This window comes from Octodon degus, unplaced genomic scaffold, assembly GCF_000260255.1.
Source record: "Octodon degus isolate 3935 unplaced genomic scaffold, OctDeg1.0 scaffold00018, whole genome shotgun sequence".
Taxonomy (NCBI): domain Eukaryota; kingdom Metazoa; phylum Chordata; class Mammalia; order Rodentia; family Octodontidae; genus Octodon; species Octodon degus.
Window position 1 is genome coordinate 1,669,928 of NW_004524594.1, and position 6,250 is coordinate 1,676,177.

Here is a 6,250-nt window from a genome sequence, read left to right on the forward strand (position 1 = left end):
TCCACCATTTGCCTAACACTAGGTTCACACAAATGCTAGCCTATAACATCCCAAGCAAGGGATCAAAGGACAGAGCGCCTGCAGGAGAAGCTGTTACCTGCTGCTTTGGGTCCCAGCTTTCCGGGAATTTGCAAACAGACAGCAACCCTCCTCCGGCTCAGTCCAGTGTTCCCTACTCTCTTGGGACATCAGGCTTTTGTCTCAAAACTATGTCTCTACAGGTGCTTTAGACCACTGAGCCATCTCACCAGCCCTATAATTTTTCTTGTTAACTTTATTTTTGGTTGTCTTTTGGCCCTCTCATATTTGTTACAAATACTAATATTCTCTCTTTAACATGTCTGACTGACCCCTATCCCCACTTGTCTATTACCTTAAGGAATTGCTTTCAGGAGGCCTCTAGTCTAGATGATTAATCTCCATGTATATCTGGAATCTCAGGCTTGCTGACTTTTAGGTACTAACCTGACTTCACAACCTGATAATATAGCTGTGTAGTATAACAAATTGATTACTTAATCATTTGCTATCTACAGATCTGTTCTTTGACTAGCCAATATGGGAAAGATGGATGATAGTTAATGCATCTTATGGCTGTCATGGTATTGCTCAAGTATGAAAAGGGAATGAACAGTGATTCTGGTGTTGGGCCTTTTATTTCCTTGGCTGAGCTCTTTATCTTCCTGCTTTATGCTTTTCTGGTACCCGGTAGCCAGGCAAATAAAGTGAGTGGCACATTCCAGCCCAACATCAATTAAGATAGTTGTTTATAAAGCTCAGATAAATGGACAATTAATGGTGGTGGTACTAACCAACTAGTGCTACTTTAATAATTAACCCAATTACCTTTCCTTCTGCTTCAGTGATGAAAGTGAAGGCGATAAGGGACTGGTTTGGTTGCCTAGGAAACAGATGTAAATGTAGTACTCCTCCCAGAGAACAGGCTTCTCTTTCACTTACTTGGTGTATACCAATCACTGGAGTGTTCCTATGCTCTCTGTCCCAGCCCTTTACCACCTCCTTATACCAGGACATATTTATTTATTTAGTATTTAGTACAGTGTCTACAGGGTCGCACTACACAGATTGGACTTGTGGTGATCCTCCTGTTTTCGGCCTTCCAAGAGCTGGGATTACAGGTGTGTGCCACAATGCCCAGTCTCAGTGACCATCTCAGTGCACCCTGGAGGTGGGGCTGGCATGGCACCCCCAGGGATTGAACCCCAGTCCCTGCGTCTGCCTAAGCAGGCGCTTTAATCTGCTGAACTATCTGGCCAGCCACCAGGACGTATCTTTATAGCACCAGTGAGAGCTGTGCTTCCATCCAGTGTCTACACTGAATTGCCTATATAGATATTATCGTTTAATGACCTACTTGGTTAATGACCAGTCAGACTTACAACTTATGACTTACCACTGGATTTATGGCCCATCTTTTCTTTGGTGGGGGCTACAGTTCTGTACATCTTTCTTTTTTTTTTTTTTTTTTTTTTTTTTTTGTGGAACTGGGGATTGAACTGAGGCTTTTGCACTTGCCAGGGAAGCGCTTGTTCTACTGAGCCATCTCCCCAGCCCCTGTACATCTTTTTAATAGAGCCTCAATACCTTCTTTTTACAGTACATCTTGTAGGTACAGTACTATAATTTTTTAAAATTTATTTGTGTGTGTGTGTGTGTGTGTGGCCAGCTCAGCCCACCAGGGGGTGGGGCTGGCTGGCATGTGGTGCTGTGGGATTGAACCGGGGTCCCTGTGCTTTGCTAAGCTTGTTCTAAGTAGGTGCTTTAGACCACTGAGCCATCTCACCAGCCCCTACAGTACTATAATTTTTGCTACTTGCACTATATAGCATTGTAGTTTTATGTTTTGTTACACACTGCATTGTGGCATGGAAGAGGCAAATAAAATCAAAGTCAATCACTTCTCAGACTTTTGGCTAAGATCAAGTATAGTATCCATTCTTAACAGTTTAATAAAAGCAAAGTCATCAAGTTGGAATTCGCTTTGCCTGGTCCTTTGTTCTTAATATTGTAATGTACATACTATACACAATTTCTCATTTAGTGACCAAGTCATTTAATGACCAAATCGGGGGAAACAAAACTTGGTCATTAAACAAAGGGTGATTATAGCTTGTTGTATTTTAAGCATGTTGGGTACATTAAACACAGCATTCTTGAAAAGACAGAGGTCTTCAAAATAGGTACTACTACAGAATATGGTGGTATACACCTGTAATCCCAGCACTTAGGAGGCTGAGGCAGGAGGATCATTAGGAGTTAGAGGCCAGCCTAAGTTCAAAGCTAGCCTGAACTACATAACAATTCCTTGTCTCCAAAAACAAAACAAAAACGATTTCTGTAACCTGATACTGGGGAAAGCTACCTGACATGTTTTGAAAGTTGAGGCAAAACAAGTAGCCTCATATCCAAAAATAGATGGCTTGTCTTATTTTGCCACAGACGGGAATGATTTGGAGCACAGTCTTATAACACCTATTGGCCACATATGATATGGGCAGAACAGCTGTGACAAAGGGCCAGAAAGATCTGTCTGTGCTCGCTTTTTACAGTACCAGGGATTGAACTCAGGACCCTGTGCTTGCCAGACCAGCGCTTATTCTACTGAGCTATTTCCCCCGCCCTATTTGGCTCACTCTGAAGGACTGTTTTCTTCTAACAGTTCCTCAGGTGATAATAAAACTGATTCATTTGGAGTTAAATAAATTCTCAGATACAAACAAGCTCTTTAGAAGTGATGTTACATTTGAAACTTTTTGATATATAGAAATGTCTTACCCTATGGTAGAACGTGTTTTCTCAAAGGGTGTGTGTGTGTATTTCTGAACCACAGGCAACAGTTGAACTAATAATTATCACTGTTATTCTTGGCCCTATGATTATTTTTTGTGTTTAATTTTTGTCCTCCACTCCTGGCTACTAAACTCCTGTACTGCATGCCTTATATGCCTTTCTGTCCTCCAAGGTATTTACCTTGGAGTGGTTCCATTCATGCCAGTTCACTGTCAAGGATATTTGGCTTTTCCAATGATTTCTACAGAGACAAGGAGGTTTCTGTAATATCTTATTCATAGTATTTCAGTTTCATTGATCCATCATAATGATGTGCAGAAATTCCTTTTTTAAATATTTATTTATTTGTTTATTTATTATATGTGTGTGTGTGGCCAGCTCAGCCCACCAGTGGGCGGGGCTGCTGGCATGTGGTGCTGGGGGATTGAACCACGGTCCATGTGCCTTGCTAAGCTTGTTCTAAGTAGGTGCTCTAGACCACTGAGCCATCTCACCAGCCCCCAGAAATTTCTTCTTAATGAGACCAAATTGTACCTTCAAACCATAGCTTCTAGCAATATCAGTTGTGTGATCAATGTAACCTTGAAGAATTCATTGAAACAGCTAAGAGGAAGAAAGGGGCATGTGGTTTGCTAAAGATCATATTTAGATTGCCTGTTTTTACAATCATGATTATTGATGAGCACTTTCTCTGTTACTGATCTATGATAAGATATCCTGGATTTTCTGAAGAATTTTATTCTTGTCTTTTCTGACATATGAGGGATCAGTATGGGTTGAACTTAGCTGATGATTTGTTGGTGGCTGCTATATTTCATTATAAAAGTTGTCGGACAGTATGTGGTTTTTTTTTTTTTCCAGCATGTATTTTCATTGTACTGTTTTGACAATTTGTCTAATACAGATATTCTTCATTTAACAGCCTACCTGTTTAATGACAGTTTGGACTTGATGACCATAGCCTGCTATTCAAACTTAACCTGCTACTCAGACACAACCAGTCCTCTGTGTGTGTGTGTGTGTGTGTGTGTGTGTGTGTGTGTGTCTGTACAGTTGTATGTATCTTGTTGATAGAACCATATCTTTTTTTGGTACAGTACACCTTCTTTATATAGCATTATAATTTTTGCTGATAGTACTATATAGTACTATAATTTTATGTTGTTATACATTACAGTATTGCATATAAGATTTGGCCAATAGGGCTGGCCAGATAGCTCAGCAGACTAAAGCACCTGCTTAGGCAGAGCACAGTGACCAGGGTTCAATCCCCTACGTGCCATGCCAGCCCGCCCCTGGGGTGCACTGAGATGATGGATGATACTGGGTGTGGTGGCGCACACCTGGAATCCCAACACTTGGGAGGCTGAAAACAGGAGAATCACAGAGTCCAGTCTGTGTAGTGAGACCCTATAGACCCTGTACTAAATACATTTTTTTAAAAAAATCTTAAGAATTAAGCAAATACACTGACAAAGGTTTTACAATCGAAGGTACAGGATCGCAGGATAAATCCTGAGGGGATTTCACTGACCTTCTTAGACCCAAAAGCTACAACTCTTGTTGCATAGGTCCTGCTTTACCTTGGTCTTAACCATCCAGTAGAAAAGTATGAAGACGAAATATAGGAAGTAAAGCCATGATGTTATGTTGAGCAGTAGAGAACTCAGGTCAATAATTTCTGACATTACCAGTTAAACAGAAGACCCATTGCTATTATGGGCTACTGGACTCTTTTAGAATATTTTGCTGAATTTACACACCTATAATATTCAAATAATGGAGCTTAGAAAAAAAGGGGTATACAGATGAATGTTCATTTTGTATCTGTGTATTCAAAGTAGTTAGGATAGATATATAGTTACATTCTCTTAATGAATAGAATGATTTGTTCTAATGGTGTTTGTAAATAGGATCTCAAGTCTACATCTTGTACAGCAATTAACCACTAAGAAGAATGTATGCAGTGTGTTAGTTATTGAAACTGTCCTAGCGATTTGATTTGAAACTGTCTCATTGCTATCTGTTTATCAATAAAATTATGAAAAAAAAGAAAAGAAAAGAAAAAAAGAATTAAGCAAATAAAAGCAAAGTCATCAAGTTAGGGTTTCTTTGATCATGTCTTTGTTTTTAATATTGTCATGTACATACTGTATACAACTCTTTAGTTAGTGGCCAATTTATTTAATGACCTAGCTACAGAATTAGAACTTGGTTATTAAATGAAGAGTGTCTTTGGGTCAAGATGGCTGGCTGCCCGGCTGTTACAGCATCAAGCCAGTGGCTGGAAGGTATTCGGAAGTGGTATTACAATGCTGCAGGGTTCAGTAAGCTGGGCTTAATGCGAGATGATACAATATATGAAGATGAAGATGTAAAAGGACCCATAAGAAGGCTTCCAGAAAACCTTTATAATGACAGGATGTTTCGCATTAAGAAAGCCCTGGACCTGAGCATGAAGCATCAGATCTTGCCTAAAGAGCAGTGGACAAAATATGAGGAGGATAAATTCTATTTTGAGCCATATCTTGAAGAGGTTATTCGGAAAAGAAAAGAAAGAGAAGAATGGGCAAAGAAGTAATCACATAGTTGAAGTCTGTGGATGCAGCTGTCTTCAAAATATTTTTATGAACTTTGTTAACCCTGAAACAGTTCAAAACTTATCTGGTCTGCGGATACCATACCTTAAATAAATGCCTGTTTTATTCAATAAATACATAAAGAACGAAAGAACGAACGAACGAAAGAAAGAAAGAAAGAAAGAGTGTCTGTGTTTCTTCAGGCTTCAGGGAAAAAATATTGAGCCTTGTCAATGAAATTTTTGTCCCTTTAATGTGTGACTCAGTTTTTCTGTGCCTTTGTCTTTCCTCCAGGAAGTCACCTCTTGATCTTTGTGTACTGCTGCATTACCCATGTGTCCTTTCTGTAGTGTCATTTTGATATGTAGGTAGCACCTCCCAAATGCTCAGCCTCTTTGAGGGTACCTTGAGTATTACAAAATAATTAAATGTTGTTAGGGAGTTTACAGCCTAGCCAGAGAGTGGCTTGATTTTTTTGTTTTTGTTTTTCCATAATTTTATTGAGAAACAAATAGCAATGAGACAGTTTCAAACCAAATTGGTAGGACAGTTTAAATAATTATGTTTGTGTTTGTTTTTGTCTTTCCCTGACACTGAAAATTTAATGATTTTCCCTATTTGATATAGGGTCTCACTACATAGAACTCGGAATGATCCTCCTGTTTCAGCCTCCCCAGCACTGGGATTACAGGCATACACCACCACGCCCAGTCTTGGGGGCCAGCTTGGTGTGCCCAGGGCTGGTGCCCACACAGCATGTGATACCAAGATTGAACCTGGGTCCCCACACTTGCCAGGCAGGTACTTAGACCACTGAGATATCTCCATGGACCTTCCTGAGAGTTTTTTTTTTTTTTTTT

The 6,250-nt window shown here is 39.8% G+C and overlaps 1 protein-coding gene and 1 pseudogene across 6 annotated transcripts in view; both read left to right on the forward strand.

The window, feature by feature from the left end:
• Positions 1 to 6,250, forward strand: part of Ambra1 (autophagy and beclin 1 regulator 1) — a 225,702-nt gene that overhangs the window by 118,238 nt on the left and 101,214 nt on the right. The window lies entirely within an intron of this gene.
• LOC105741649 lies at positions 4,978 to 5,518 on the forward strand (annotated as a pseudogene).